The sequence below is a fragment of the Bombus impatiens genome, unplaced genomic scaffold (genome assembly GCF_000188095.3).
Source record: "Bombus impatiens unplaced genomic scaffold, BIMP_2.2 scf_0019, whole genome shotgun sequence".
In the NCBI taxonomy this organism is placed as follows: Eukaryota; Metazoa; Arthropoda; class Insecta; order Hymenoptera; family Apidae; genus Bombus; species Bombus impatiens.
The window spans coordinates 26,172-43,689 of NT_176438.1; the positions used below are offsets into that span (position 1 = coordinate 26,172).

Consider the following 17,518-nt stretch of genomic DNA (forward strand, 5'->3'; position numbering starts at 1 on the left):
TAACTGCCGTGGTGCATCTCACGAACGCACGCTAGTGGGGTTGGCGCTGGGAAACGAACGAAAGAATCCGTACGATCAAACACCTTATCTGCATGCGATTGATATCGTTGTATTCCAACAAAATTAATTCGTCACAAAGCACAAGTCCAGGTATGATATCTCTTACGAAATAAATACGCGCTATCTCAAGAAACTCCGTATATACGTCTGATGCGTCTGTATGCTTATGCTGCGATCGCTGAACTTCCTCGCTCGTCATTTCGTTTGTTTATTTATAGTGGTCAGGGGACAGTCGGAAAGTTTAAACTCGACTGCGTGTACAAAGAAATTGGAATAACTCTACATCAACTTTATATAATCAGATTTTACGTAATACCAGGAGTTATTTTTTCTCAAACTAAAGACATTTGTTCGAAGGAAAAGAGCTACAATTTAAGAAGCTAAAAAGTCCGTAACAGGGTTAAACGGTACCCGAAAGCGAGTAAACTTCCATGACACACATTCTCACCACAAAACGAATTACCCCTATCTCCAGGAAAAGAACCCTTTTCTCGCCATTTCGCGTTTGACACCGGGCGGATCGATCCGGTTCATCTCCAACTAGCCGTCCATCAAAGAAAAGAAACGAAGCGGAAGAAACGACGAGAAAAGAAGGCCAACAAAAAAGAAGAAGACAAAGTGGGTAGAATCCTTCCAACTTTAAAACTGAATTCTTTAAAAAGGAATGAAGACAGACGCAATGGTGGATGAATTCTTTCACCGGCGATATTGGCTACCTCGCGGTTTTCCTCTGTAAGGAATCGATCAACCCCTTGCAAATTTCACGTACATAGAAAATGATCCTTTCTTTTTTTTCTTATTTTCTATACTAAAACCATGTCAATATCTCCAACACTTTTTTTATTACCTGAAGAAACAAGATATAGAAATTTCCATGGTAAGAAGTTAATTCGAATTTGATATAGTATTAAGTATTAGGTTTTAATATAAGTATAATGTAAGTATTATATTCGTCGTAACGTGGAACAAAGTACCATGTCGAATGAAGTAAAATTTATTAAAAATTCTCCTGTGGATGCAACAAATATGCCGATACTTTTCACCACATCGAAACCAGCTGGCGCTGAAGCGAGCAAAACTCTCATAGAAAGAAGATTAAAAAGAAAACACTCCACTGACCATCTAAAGAAAAAAAATAGTCAAACTCGAAGATGGTATCCCGCTGGGGGTAGCCATCCACGTGTTATTTAGCAATTAAGTTAGAAAAATTTACCAAATGTCCAACTGGACAAATTGTAAAGTACAAATTAAATAATAATAAAAAAAAAACTTTTCACTCTCGCCGTGTATACCACAAACTAAAAATTTGTTAATCCTTGGCTTTCGATTGTCCGATACTTTTCCATTCTAAAAATCACCTAAAAATAACGCTTTCAAATAGCAATATATTCAAATGTGTAGGCTCGTCTCGGTATCGTAACGATTATGGGGAAGGAAGAGCGCGAATTGGCGTTAGTCTGTCTGAGAAACAGACGAAACTGGCTTGCGGAACAGGCCTGGCCAATAACCACGCTACGCCTCCTAAGTCATGCGTTTAAATTACCTTATTATGAGCTGGAGCCTGCCGTAATTACCAGGGTGGCCGAAAGGGATGTTGGGAGTTGAGCGTCGTCAGTGAAAGAGAATGGCGGAGGAAGATGGGTGAATACGGGACAGAGTGATAGAGTAATTAACATCCACTCGACTTCAGGCCGTGCCAATAATATCGTAACCATCTTGCTTGACTTGGCGAAAACTGACACCTGACCATCGCGTTACTGTCGTCACACTGAAAGTATCCCGGGGAAATGTAACGATAATAACGCAGATAAAAGTAGAAACGTGTTTCGTCGACGGTAATCTGATAACGTGTCCTGTGAGATTAATTAGGAAAATTATTGTGGATAAGATGCAACTGGAGCCTCTTGGAAGTGAACTGAACTGAACAATTCCAGGTTTCGTTAATTTCTCAATTTCTCTACGCAACTACGTTATTATCAAAGTGATATAAATATACCATTCGCAGTAATCATATTCATCTTCGCGCTCACATTGCCATAGTATTATTTCTGCATGGTAAGATAGCAAACAAGTGGCTTACTCGTTGAAGTTCGTTTATCGCAAGCAAATGGTTGAAATAATAGCGAAGATAAATAGCTAAAATGTACGTAAAATTATGCTGATGAAAAGTGGTTAAACGTCGAAGGATATCGGTGTATAGAAAGTAGAAGGGATGGATATCGATCGATCAAAGCCATAAAAAATTGAAACATCCCCTTCGCCAAGAGGATAACACCTCGCTTACGTAACCACGAATATATTTAGTATATTGGACAAAGAACGACATAGATTTCCGAAGAGTGAAACTCGTTTCCCCATTGGATTCTTTCATGCAACAAGGGGAACGCGACGACTTGTTTTACATGGAAAATGGCTGGTTGGAAAAAGCGTGCACCGTTGGTTGCGGTGGGTTCAGCGAACGATAAAAACGTCTTTGAAACCAACAGAGAGCCGTTTGGCACGCATTCAATCTACGAACTTTCTATGGTTGTTGCTTTAATTTTGTCCTTTCTTTCTGCAACGAATTCTACACGGACCTACATGTACCGTGTTGCGTTTGTTAGGAGAAAAATAACCACGATAGCTATTGGCTTAGGGGTGATTTACGCCTTGAGAATGGAACAGGAACGTAACGTTACTGTCTATAGTCGTGTTCGAGTGAACGTGCTTGGAAAACTTCGGTGTATCAAAGTAACGTCGCTGTCCAGTTCAAGCGGACTGCAGTTTTATAGTTTTGTCAATTTTAGAAGATATAAAAGGGACATAGGAGACGATTTCTTTCACCATAGATTCTATATCTGCGTATCTTCCTGTTCTTTTATGGAAATTACGAGACAAATTTTTGAACAGTCCAGTGGAATAATTAATCGATGGAGATGCTAATCGATTCTATTTTCGAAGGAATATACGATGTCGTTATCTTTTATAGGAATCGTACGACAAATTTTCGAATTTCAAACGAAACGAGTCCTCTCTCTTCAGTCTCTGTAAAATCTTATGAATCTTGTGCCATAAAACCGTGTTATAATACGTTATCCTTAAGCGTAGCAGGAAAGTGGCTCAGGTATAAACTCTAAATGATACGAATGGTTTTTGCGAGTCGTCAGTATGTTAATTCCAGCCGGTCGAGAATAATACGCTGCTGGTCGTACTTTTCTCTGCGGCCGTTTCTGTTCGCTAATCCCCGCAAGTGGAAACGGTGTCACTGATATAAACGTCGTGTAACTATGTAAGTACGTGGAATTAGATACAATTACATCGTGGAAATCAACTTGTAAGCAAACGCTTGCATTCCGCAATCGGTGTCAGAAAATTTGCTTAAAATGCGAGTGAAACGAAACATAGAAAATTCTTTAACCGATACGATACTCGACGACGAATATCCAAAGAATTTCTCTCTCTCTCTCTCTCTCTCTCTCTCTTTCTCTCTCTCTCGACGACAAACAAAAGCTAATGCACTTCTGCCAGATAACTGGCAGCACGTTTCCACGCCACATTCTCCGTGCTTTTCGCCTCTTTCCTTTTTCATTCCTTGCCTTCGCGATGCATCCTCTTGTCCTTGATTTTTTACTCTTACGTTCTTTTCATCCTCTTTAAAGAACACTGGCAGAGAAATTTTTTAAACGATCAGGCTACGGCTGCCAAAAGAAGGAATTCATTTGTTCGTGTAGAACGAAATTAAGGGAAGCTTTATGCGTACATACGGGACCGCATAATTTCTGGCGGAAGACAAATAGAATTATGACATACAATGTTCAGGTTTAGATCCATTAATATAGCGATATTAGAAGTTATTAAATTACTGTGCAAGACGATCCTAACGAAATTCTTAAAGAAGGAAAATTCTTAGAAGGAGAGAAATTCTCGTAAAGGAAGAATCTTAGAAGAGGATGGATCATCTTCTCTTAGAAGAAAAGAATTTTTGAAGAATTTTACTATCATGAGAGAAAGAAGAATTTGCAGAAAAGAATGTCAGGCAGTGGCGAATAATTGAAAATACAATCGCAAATAGAATAATATAGTACACAATAGAGCTACAAAATAAAATCTACGATTTTTTCACTTATCAGTTATAAATTAACCCTTTGCACTCTTATGTCGAGTGTGACTCGACATCAGCTTTTATCTGAAGAGCCCCCTTATCGAGTCCCACTCGACGTTCTTTCATGTCCACCTTTTTTTGTGAAACGTGCGAAAGAAAAACAGGATTGCATGCTGCATCTTTGTTTAGTAACGATTGATCGTTCGTAAAGCACGTGGAACGATCTCTATCGATGCGACCGTCGAATGAGAAATCGGGAATGAAAGCCGCGTTTTCATTGGGATCTGATGTTTACCGAATCGATTTCGTTTCTACGAAGTAATTCGAGGCGATTCGCCGCATTAACAGGCAACAATGGACGAGCAATTGATTGTAATTCTGTGCCGTTGTGTTACACCAACAATCACCTGTGTTCGACTTTTCGAAACGAACGCTTTCCAAACGAATCCACGATCACACGCGCAATCCGTGAGTTTGAATCTTCTTTGTTTAGTAACGACAGTCGTTTTTTCTTTGCCTCTTCTCTCTTTTGTTTAGTTTTTGCATTTTGGATTTGTGGCTTCAGCTTTATTGCCCTTTTGTCTCTTTGTTTTCTTTTTTTGTCTTCTTTATTTTTCACGAAGGAAGAGATATCGTGATCCTTTTATTTCATCCTTTGTTCGTGTTTTATTTTAAAAAGTGGAAATCATCGGTGGAGTCTCGTGATTTTTGAAAAGATCGATCTGAATCGTAATGTTTAGGTTTCAGTTTTCCTGGAGAAACGCGATCAGTTGTCGCGGTACGAGAACATTGGTGCGGATATCTGTTGCACGTATGTTAGGAAAAATGAGGAAATCTCATTGCGATACGTACATTTTTGTAAAGTCACGTGAAATTTTCCTACGCACGCCTGCCTTCTGACATTATTTTCCAATAGACTTGAATTCCTAATAATCGAATCTTTTATACATATCGCACTGAAAAAAGAAGGAAAAGTGAAAGAACGTCCTTTTCGAGCTCGATGAAATATTAATCGCGTAGTGTCGAAAAATCTGCGACAGAAAAACATCGCAATAAATTGAACTGTATTATACCATTGAGATTTATTACTATCAAAAGGAAAATCCTTGCTGCTTTGTTAAGTAGAATAAGAATGATGAAGAGGAATATAATGATTCGTTGGGCGAATACTCGGCGGAGTAATCGACGCTTTCATAAAACATATTTAAACGGCATTCCGATTGCGCGTCGCGCTTGCAAAATAAATTTACGATCGACGCGAATAAAAATATACGTCGTATCAAAATTTATCGCGATATTTATCCGACTATTTTACGATCGATGCAGACAGCTACGCGGTCTCTATGTACACGGTGTACCGGAACGATAGAAAAATAGTTCGCAATCGAATAGATATTGTTTAGATAATTTTATTAATCGTAAGATAATCTTGAAAAGTGGTATAGTTTTCGTGTCTATCAAGTGCAAACGTTCCAACTCTATTTATCGTGGCTGATATTTTATAAATATCTTACAATATTCCAAACGATCTTCTTTCTTTTATCGTTTTTTCGTAAAATAATTATACTCGGATCATTGTGAACGAAACACCATGACGTAAGAAGTAAAAGATTACTTTTTTTTCTTTTTATTGGGAAGAATAAAACGAAGTACAGGTTTAGTATCGTATATTAAATTACAACGTACTTGACGATTAAATTATTCTGTTGGCAAATAAAGAATTATGCTGAAAGACACCCAGTACACCGATGAGCCGATATAGCGTAAAATTAGTTGCCACGATGGCTTTCGACGTCGACTGTTGCCGCTACGTTTTCACGATAACCAACAGCCCAACCCAAGTTTACCAACCCATAAAAAGGGAGAGAGATTCTAACTTTATACGCGATAAATCACATGAATTCCTTGTAGCAATTAATAACCAACAAACCCCTACACACTAATAAAAGTCGGTGTAACAGTAAAGAACACCGCCCAATACGTAAAATATGTGTCTGAGAATGTAGAGAGTTCAAAATTTCAATGTTTAATAAATTGTACCAAATGATTTTATATGTATAATTTTGTATGCTAGACTAGATTGGCCGCGTAGTAGTGACACACGTATGTGAATATGAGTATGTGGAAGTATGTGTGTGCACAGCGTCTCGAAAAACAGATGAATGCAACTGTTCCGTTGGCAGTGTGATGTAGAAGATGGTGAGACAAAGAGAGCGGTGAGATGCGTGCAAATCCTGGAAATCGTTTATTAAATAAATCTGAAACTATTGTAATACAAATTCTAAGTGTAATCTAAGTGTTCCTTTACTTTTATTTCGGCGATTAAAATCTACAATTCTCAGCAGATTTTCATTGTCAGAATTAGAATTTTCTCGACTTTCTTTAACAAATAATTTCAATTTATCGCAGCAACAATATCATAATCTATCTTAAATCCTATTAACTATTGTCTTAAAGAAATTTTCTTGGTCTTCGTAAACTTCTCCAAGAAAAATAAAACTGTCAACGACTCCTTTATCAATTATCAATCGACCGTGAACGTGTATGAAAATTCATCTTCTATGAACGCAAGTACAGAAATATGACTTAGACAAAGACACGTTTCGCTTTCCAAATATCACAGTGAATGTAACGAATATCTAATTGATAAGCAGATCTTAATTTGTAAATATCGTAACGAAAATTTTCTGTAACTTCCTCATTGATCCATTCCAATTAATCACAAGGCAATCGTCAAAGAGCTGCAATAATAGATAAATTCTACGCACACGTTCCTATTAAAATTCTCCATAACTTCCTGAACATCTACAATCTACTTGTTAGTCCGTGGCAGTCGATTTCAAAGCAACTGAAAAACAGCTCTAAAAATAAGCGATTAACGTTCTCTAATTTTGTCCATCCAGTCTTTGATCCATTCGCTCGTCGAGCTCGAAATGATCGAAAGGAAACGAGGAAGAAGGAAGAAACGACTCGATTAGTTGATCGGCGTGTCGTTAACGCGAATTTTCATTAGCTTGCCGCGTGGAAAACCGATTTCTCGTTAAACGTTATGCAAACTATACGATGGTTGCTTTTCATTCACAGCGTTGATATCGATGTTCCTTGTTTTTCTGTATTAACGCCAGCCTCTTGCACAAGCGCATATAGACACGCGTGCAATCACCACAGGCAAAGATTAATGCTGAATCGGTGTGCTAGTGCCATCGGGATAAACGAAACGTGAAACACACTGACCGACACACCGTGGCCGATCGCAAACTAATATCGTACGACATTATTTGCTAACAGGGTCCTGTTGAGCGTGAATTTGCCAGGGGTGGCGGTTCCAGCTGGCCTTGTTTGCCAAGCTGCACAAGCCTACGCCGAAAGGAAATGCGTTTTCATGTCCCACTTGTCATTTCTGATCGATCGCGTCAAGGGCGTATTACGCGTAGAATTAAGTTCGAAGAAATCTTCTGCGGGCTGCGGTGAATAATTTGCAACGCAGGACAAATAAAATTGCAATTTACGATCTACGAGTGTATACACTACAGCTAGAATTGTATATGTTGAGTGTACAACTGTAGTTATCGATGTACCGATATCGTATGTTAAAGAGTATTACAGGAGACGATCGTAAAAATATGTTGCAGGGAATTGAAAGAAACGAGACGTATAATAAATTTCACGGTCAGAAAAATGAAGACAAGAAAGGTGAGAGAGGAGAAAATACGAGGAGTCAGGAAATAATTTAAACTGGGCCTGTTCGTCGAGCTACGCAAGTTTACGCAGACGGGAAACGCGTTCCTGTCCCACTTTTCAATTTCCACCGATCGATCGCGTGGCTGTTAAGCGCGTATTACGCCCTGATTAATTTTACTCCTATTTTCTCTCATTCTCTGCCACTCGTTAGTATCGCACGTTGTATTCGAGTTCGTTGGTTGGTTAATTACTCGATTCCTTCTTTTTCGTTTTGTTACATTACTTTGGATGTTGTTCGATCTCTTGTATCATTCGAATTGTATTATTTGAACGCACACGTTCCTCATTCCATTTGATTCCTTTGCTTTATTAAAACACCTTTGCGTTTTCCTTTATTAAAACACCTGTACATATCGGAAGTACTTTCCGTAGCTTCTAATTTGTAGTCCGCCAGAGGAAAACTGGTGTTCGGTAGCGCGAACCGGCTGTTTTAATTGGATTAGGTAATTTAGAAACTTGGCAAGCACTCTCTTGGTGTCTGTGAAAGTGGAAATTCAAGGACGATGGTCGTTGCAGTGGGAACCTGGCATCTTATTTAAATTTCAAAATCGATAATACAGAATCTATGTAATTGAAAATTCAGTAACTAAGATCCGAAGAATCTGTCGAAGTGATCAGTCTGCCCAATAACTGGAATATGCCAGTTGTAATTCATTCTAATTGCACTCTCAAAATAACATCTCTCTCTTGTCTTTTGTATTCGATATTCTCTGCTTTTTCTTTCTTTCTTTCTGCACTCTGAAATCCTTTTACTCGAACAGATTGAATTTTCAATCGACAAAAAAAAGAACCGGTAGAATTAAACGAACTGGAAATACGTATTCGTTTGATATTGGGTTCGCAACTATGTGATTGCGGCTTTTGTCATTAGGTGGTATTGACAAAATCCGCAATCACTTAGTTGTCAAGCCAATATTTTCGAAGCAAAGTAGTGGAGTGGCAGCGGTTCAAAAGCAGACGCCTAAAATTTGACGACGCGTTATTCGCCCCTTTTCCACCCTCCAGCGACGATACGAATACTTGCGTCGCATGGGGTATAATTAATGATAGCCGTGCGATTGAAACAAAGCTGCACCGAGATACACGCGGCTTGCAACCGGACGAAGCAGGGGAAAATCGGTCGTCGAGGCCTTTCATTAAACTCGAACCTGCCAGAATCGGCGTGCTAGCTCGCTCATAAAAACGTGAAAACAATTGCGTTGGTGTGATGGTGAAATATTCGTATTGTAAATTTTGCTATCAAAAGGAAAAAAAGAAATGAGAGTGCCCGAACATCCGACGTATACATTATCGTTGGAAAGTTTGGAAAATGGTTTGTTACGTGAGAAAAGAGCTTGAATACATTCCATCCTGCTGTGTACTTTTATATCAACGTCAATTGTACTTTACTATGATTGATAAATTTTTTAGATTCGAAAATGTTTTAATTTCGTGATGACAATCGCGCGATGCGCGACTTTTTTTTTGCACGTGAAGAAATCCTCATGGACACTCCGCTGCTGCTAATAATCGGTAACAGCAGAGTAGTGTCGGACTCTTACCGACTAAAACTCCACGATGACCATCCTACGCGTATGACAGGAGTGCTTCAGGAACCTCTTATGAATTATCTTCTGTTGCACCCCCTTGCCACGTCCTCTTACTCGATATCGATATTGACAATTGACTGACAGACTGACGGATATAAAATTCTTCGGTTGACAAAATGATAACTAACTCTTCGATAGACAAAATGATAACTAACTCTTCGATAGACAAAATGATAACTAACTCTTCGATAGACAATAATTCGTCGTATAACATCTCGAATAACGAATATGGTAATTACTTGTTGTTTGAGGACTATAGAAAGAAACCGAAGTTACGAACGGATAAACGAATAAGAAATGGAAATGGAATAACGAAGGAACTGGTGAATGAACGAGGAATTGATATTGAATAACGAATGAACGAATAAATAACAAATGGACAAGGGAATAATTAAAATTGAATAATGAATAAATTTGTGGAATAACGCGCCCGATGCTAAATTTCCTGAAGTCAAGAATAATAAAATAGAAAAATCAATACCGAACGAAATTCGTTGGAATAAGCTCGGTTCATTCGTTCGATATATTTGTTGCTTACGTTATACTAATTACTTGTTATTTAAGGACAGCAGATAGAAATTGAAGTTACGAACGAATAAGCGAATAAGAAATGGAAATGGAATAACGAACGAACTGGTAAACGAACGACGAATTGATGTTGAACAACGAATGAACGAATAGACAACAAATGGATGAGTGAATAATTAAAATAGAATAATGAATAAATTTGTGGAATAACGCCGCCAATGCTGTGATAAATCTCCTAAAGTCAAGAATAATAAAATAGTAAATTCGTATTTGTTACTCGCAAGCAAGCCATAAATATTAAAAGCAATCTAAACAGAAGCAAAAAGAAATAGAAAGAAGTAAATACTAGAGGCAATCTAACTTTTTAACGTTCCTATGTATTATTGAGATATGCATAATTTTATGTGCTAGACTAGATTAGCTGTATAGTAGTGATACATGTATATGAATATGTCGGAGACGAAAGGAAAACTGGAGCCTTCCCTTTGCAATTTTGAGGAAGCCTTCTAATGCCTTAGCCTAGATTTTATCATAACTGTAATTAAGCAATTGTCATTTGTAATTGTTCGACATTTGTGAAAGCGAAAGTGGATTCGAGGTGGCAACTGGTCGCCGAACGTAGCCACGGTCACGGGATAAACGTTTTGCCTGACGAAGGTGTGGATCGGTTGTATCGTTCTCCCTAGAAATCACATAGAATTGTACTTTAGAGATGTCGATATAATGGGACACACGTTGTATTAGGAATCAATCTCCAGACAGAAACTGCCTAGTAACGGCGTTTGGATCTTTCTCGATGTTTCCAAAGAGTATACAACAAACTTTTGACAGAAATTGCCTAGCAACAACGATTGGAACCTTCTCGATATCTCCAGCGAGCATATAACAAACAAATGCAGTCGTATAGCGAAAAAGATTTTCATCAGATATTCATTCGTGTGATCGCCTTGGAAAGTGATACATCGAGCAATTTACCGAGTGTCTCAGCAATCGTATTTTTGTATTAAAAATTATTCTACGCATAGTAAAGAGTTATCCCGTTGACCGTGGATTCGTTTGAACCCCGGAATATTGTTAATAGCGTTAATTAAATTCATTATTCGTAAAACCTATCAATCGTTAATCTCATTATTCGTTAAATTTATTATTCGTAAGACATATTATTCGTTCCTCTTATTGTTCGTTAAACTTATTATTCTTTAATCTAATTATTAGTTAAACTTATCGTCTGTTAATCTTATTCATTAAACTCAATATTCATAATATTTTGTAAAATCTTGTATAGTCGCGCAAATATAATCTCTGTCTCGTAAAACGATGGCTAACTCAAACGAAGAATCGTTACGCGCCTTAAATCTTAATGTTAACCCGACAAATATAAGTGAGTAAGTCTTATATGAATATGAATATAAGAATGTAAACTGTTCAGTTAACAGTCTGGTATGGAAGAAGCTGAGACGCGTGCAAATGTGTATCGATGAATATCTTTGAAATCGTTTATCAAATAAATATATAACTATTTTAATATAAATTCCAAGTGTAAACTTAGTGTTCCTATACCATTATTTCGGCAATTAAGATCCAAAATTCTCAACATGTATATTAGCCGCATATGCCCCTACTATACATCTACGTCGTGTAATTAAAAGGTTCTCCGATAACGAATTTCCGCTTTGCCTCAGTCAATCATCCGACTACATTTTCAATTTATTTAACCACTTGCGCGGTACGTCGTCTAGTTCTCTTCCCTTTTATTCATCGTCGCGATTCTCGTGGTCGACGTTGCATGTGATTCCCCTAATTGATCCGCCGCGAAAGCGTACCGCGATTTAATAAGCAACGTATTTAACGTCAGAGGAGAAAGAGAGGAAGAATGAAAAGAAGGAGAAATCTTATCGGTGCTCGTTAGAAGGCGAGCCATCGACGTGGCTTCTAGCCCGACCCCCAGGCTTCTCCCAATTGCCAATTAAAGATGCACCCACAAATCGGCCTTTGAAACGTCCCGGAAAGGCAAGCTACCCTTGACAGCTACGAACCAACATCCACAAGTCGACATCAGTCGCCATGAAAGTTTCGTCGCTAGCCTTCTTAATGCCACAATCGCGTCACAGGAAAATCTTAAGGGTGGCTGTTGCACCGATTCGTGCGAGATTCGCAACTGTATCAAAGAAAAAGAGAGAAACAGAATGGAAATGTCAGAAAGGAAGGCGGAAAGAAGTGAGAAAGAAGCGAGAAAGAAACGAGAGAAAAATCATAACTGCTTCGACTCGCGATAGTTTGCTGGCTCTGTCGTGCATCTTCTTTCGCATTTTCCTCGTTTCTCTTATCATTTTCTTGCTCTCGTGGATGTTCGTAGATTTGCCGATTCTTTGATACGTTCCTTTAATTCTTCGAAAGAGAAGAAGTTTTCCCTTCGATGAGTAATTAATAAGGAAATATTTTTTCGCGTCTTCTTCTTTCATCGATAGAACCCATAAGAACTAACATTGTATTCTACTATGTAAAATTATTGATAATTTCTTTTCATTCATTCGCTGGTTTGGAACTACTCCTCTTATAAAGCAAATGCTTAACATACTTGGCCTTTTTCTTCAATATACAGCCTTGAAGAATTTCAATATGAAAGTTGTACGATAGTATCAGGTTATACATAAAATGTTGTTTTTCCAGAGTTTGCAAATTTAGAATATTAATATTACGTGTACGATTTTACCTTTTTGGTTTAATGAATCGTATGAAGGAAGAGGAAATTTTCTTTGATAGAAATATTCTCATTGTTTTCTAGGAGTTTACATTTAGAAATAATTATACGTAGCAGGTATATCGAAATTATAGGAATCTATGATTATTTTACGCAAATTAAACATCAAATTAAAAATTATTAAATAATTAATAATTATTTTCTAAATAATTCGACTTTTAGAAATGACTCTCTACGTATTTTTAAAACAATACCAAGGATTTAAGATATTATAGCTTGTACAATTCTGTAAAAATTTTCGCCTAATCGATTTTTATTATACGAGGTCGAACGGCGTTATCCTAAAGGTGCATTTACGAACCTTAAAGGCGATGGGCAATGATTCAACGGTGGATCGATTGAACGTGGCGAACTTTCATTGCGAAAGTCTGATCGCGTGAAAGCTCTTTTACGAGCAGTTCGATACTAGAGAAGCCTCTTTGGATCTTCTTTCTCATTGCCAGCGGCATGCAGGCGATCCCGAACTTGAATTACACTCTCACGGTTCGCTTAAGGACTCGTAAATTTCGCGAACGCGAGCCCGCGAAGATTTAAAACGCCGCACAACGGATAGAACGAATCGGTTGTATCGTCGAGTTTTCTTTATCTTCCATCATTTTCTTGCGCTTAACTGTCGGACGTAAATGGAATTACCTCCATTACATGGAGCGTTTAGTCGCTCGCAAAGGGATATTCAAACTTTCACGCTTTGAATCACAATACGATACTCATACTAATACTCGCTGCTATTTATAAACACCAGTTTACAATACATATATTGCACATATTACGTATTATAGTATGTTATATTTTAAATATAAATTCTTGAATCTTTAAATTGTACACTTAGTTACATGTTTTTTATTTTTATCGAATGATATATTTTGAGGTTCTCAAGGGACGAAATAATTAACACATTGTTAACCGACAATTTTATTGAGAATTTATCTCACGTCATCGGCTATTATTTCGTAATTGGATGTGGAAGTAAAACAATATAAATAAACTTTAATAAATTTTATCTATTATTCAACTTTTAATATTTCTTTTGCGTATGATAAACAGTATAATCTACGTATAATGGTACACAACAGCTTTTGCAAATATTTCGCTGTGTTTTCCTTTTGAAGAGCATACTCCGCACGCTCTAGTCGGATTTTAAATAATTCTATAAGTTTGGTGTCATATCCACTCTTCTTCCAATCACTATCTAATTCTATTATGTTCCTCTTTTGATATTTTGGTGACCTAATATCAGATTCACTATCTTCTCATACAGTATCATTTTCCAAGTCACCACAATTTGATTCACAATCACTCGGACAATCAGATAAAACATCTGCGTATAATTCATTGAAAGATTCTTCATTGGTACGTGGAAATTTTGTTTACAACAAAGGACGCAATTTGACGGGTCTTATAAGCGAGAGACACAGCTCGAGGTATGCCGACCAACAATTGCACTGTATGATCCCCAACAGTGGCCGGTCGGCAACGTTTGGCCATGAAAACTCGAGTTAACTCGAGTCAACAATTAACACTTTACCGACCGATAACCTATTAATCAGCTTTTTCTCGCCAACAATCTTTCTCATTATTTGAGCAGTAATTTGTTATTTAGTACTGTTGGAATACAACGATATCAATCGCATGCAGATAAGGTGTTTGATCGTACGGATTCTTCCGTTCGTTGCCCAGCGCCAACCCCACTAGCGTGCGTTCGTGAGATGCACCACGGCAGTTAACACGTGCATGCTTTTTCAAAAAATGCCGGAAGAAACGTGAGGATATGGATGGAACATTCTAGATGGGCACGTCGAGAAGCTACTAGAAGGTTCTGTGCCACATGTGACGCCACACAGACACCCACACAGGTCACACTCATTACTGCATAGAGAGTGGGGCTCTAAACCTTTTCAAGGGCCATGGGTCACTAAGCCAGTCAGTCTGTGAATAACTAGCCAACTGTCTACATTCCAGAACGCACATTTATAACTCTTGAAATAATTGTTTAATAAATATCACATTGTATTATTTCAACACAAACATTGTGTCTTCCACAGATTACTAATCCTAATTCCAAGATTAAATTCTAACAAGTACTAAGGTACCTTGCTCAGTTGCGTCAGTTGCCTTGCTTCGTAAGTTCCCACAGTTTTATACCAATTTGAAAAACTTACCATTCGCGATGAACGAAAAGAATGGTATTGGAGAGTCTCAGCCGAAACAGAGCCGGCACCAAGGAGGTTAAAGTGTTAAAATAGTTCATGTTAACACTTTGACTGCCACGTTGGTCATATATGACCGGCCACTTCTTCTTCTGTGACGCATGTCTGTCGCAATGGTAGAAAGATAAAGGTGAAATGAATTTTAGTTGGAAAAGTGGAAGTTTCGGGATGGAGGCATCGTGGTCATTGGTAAACTCTTAAAAAATCCGTCGTTCTCGATATTCTCTGAAATTAGCGCGACCAGATTATAGATAGGGTCTGTACGTGACACTCCTATTAATGTCGTGGAGGAGGGTGAATCAAATTTCCTTTCTTCTCCGTTTTTTCTTTTCTCCCCTTTTTGCAATATGCAGCAGAACCTTTGATAAATGCGGAATTTCCCTGTGCTCCTCGAAATCTTGTTATCTTATTATTTGGACAAAATACAGAGTTTAAAGAATGTCGTTAGAAGCCTTTGTTCGAGTAAGCAAATTGGACAATTAGCGAGTAAAGAGGATTTATTTTTGACAAGATAGAGAAAAAGGATAAATCGGTTCTCGGCTATTTATCGATAGAAAGCATTCTTTTGACAGGATAGCGGCAGAATGGTGAGAACAGACACCGAAAGACGTAGGAATAAAAAATATTTCAAGTCGGTTGGAAATATAAAAATAAAATTATTCTTTCCTAACGATTGCTTCGTTTCATTTTTAAGCAACTTCCTACGAAACGACAGATATCTTTTGCCTATTAAAATTCAATGAATAACATTGAAATTGTTGAGAATTGTGGATCTTAATTGCCAAAATAAAAGTAAAGGAACACTAAGATTATACGTAGAATTCATAATAAAATAGTTTAAGATTTATTTAATAAACGATTTCCAGGATCTTCGTCGATATACATTTGCACGCGTCTCAGCATTTTCTTCGTTTCACCATCTTGTATATCACACTGCCAACGGAACAGTTACATTCATCTGTTTTTCGAGACGCCGCGCACACACATACTTCCACATACTCATATTCACATATTCACGTGTGTCACTACTACGCGGCCAACCTAGTCTCTCATATCTCAATAGAAATATAAACATTCGACCGTAAGAGGATTAATCGAAACAAAAGTCTGCCAAAAACTAATCCGATCGTTCGTAACCACCCTCTCGCCAGCCATATTTCCAGTAAACTCATCCCTAAACATAGAGATCCGGACTAAGAGCGTTAATCCAGCCACGAAGAAGTTGCCCATACAATCGTACTCCGACACCCTTCTTCGTCCTTTGCATTTTCCTTCGCTACCTGTCTCCAGGGTCGTGTGTTTCTGATACTCAGAATCCCGCGGCTCGAACAACCCCTTGCGAGGTTCGGGAATGGAAGGGTGGCAGCGCGAGTCGGAATTAAGCAGGTGAATTTATGGAGTCGTGCAACTATTTAGATAGGCGGATAGAAACGAAGCGATTTCGCTTTTTCCTGTTAGTCTAAAGACTCGAGAAATCGATACACTAACCCTCGAAAGTATCCAGATATTCTGATATTTCGTTACTTTGATTATAACGTTGCTTTATTCATAAAAAGATAGAAATGTAAAATTACGACAAGAGAGATTTCCATCGGTGTACTCCAGCTACTCTGGATCTACAAAAGAACTCCGTCTTCGGGTTCGCATAAACGCACCATCCCACAAAAATATATTATTCGAAATAACGTTATCATTTACGATCGTTGGAACGGTGTTGCCTGGAATTTAGACTAAGCGCGAGTAATATGCAGGAATATTAGATGTACAAATTAAGATGTGTGAAACGGCATGGATTTGGAATAGAAGTTGGGAAATCAGTGAACTTATTTACAGTGGCAAAGGGAAGCGTAAATATGAGCGGCATGAAAAATACCATAATTGTACTAAGCAGAGTTGTCAGAGTATGGAGGATCGTGAAGAACATGAAGCGAAAGATATTTAATACAAATATAGAGAAATGAATTATCTTTAAACCACTGTATCTCTCTATCTGTCTATTTACGAGATTGTTGCAATCATAGTAGAACATCATGAGACGATAAAATTGTTTCTTAGAAGCCAGACGGTATCAATTTCACAAAGTATCTTTACCGCGGTTCAATTTCTTTCAACTTTAAAATCTGTATCCTCTCTTGCTTTCGTTTCTTTGAGAAGAATGATCCATACAACATGAAATATATGTATCTCATTTTTATTATTATTTGTCAAACGCGCTGTAGCAATTTTTTCATCGTCAATATCGCGCGTTGCACATAGTTTGACGATACTTCTGAAGGATTCTATACATAGCACACCGCCGATCGCGATTTCACGGGCGAAGCAACGCGAAACGAAGAAAGTTGCGCTCGCGGGACACCGGCGCGAATAACTCGACGAGCACGAGCCTCGTTTCGTGGTATTCCGTGGCTTAATTAGTTTTTCGTCGACGGATAATCCGCGGTTGGACGATTTGTCAGGTTTGGACTGGAAGTTTACGCGGTCGGAATTAAGAGGCCACGGGTTTAGGGCCCCGGCTCGCCAGATTAAGACGATATTTAAACGAACGGCGGCC

General features: G+C 38.1%; 1 long non-coding RNA gene across 1 annotated transcript; it reads right to left on the minus strand.

Moving 5' to 3' along the window:
• Positions 1-14,015: 14,015 nt before the first annotated feature.
• On the minus strand, positions 14,016-15,610 carry LOC117151270. Its single transcript, XR_004461057.1, has 2 exons — positions 14,843-15,610; positions 14,016-14,362 (listed from the first exon to the last, which is right to left on the minus strand). It is a non-coding gene; the product is annotated as an uncharacterized LOC117151270 (long non-coding RNA).
• Between the last annotated feature and the right edge of the window lie 1,908 nt (positions 15,611-17,518).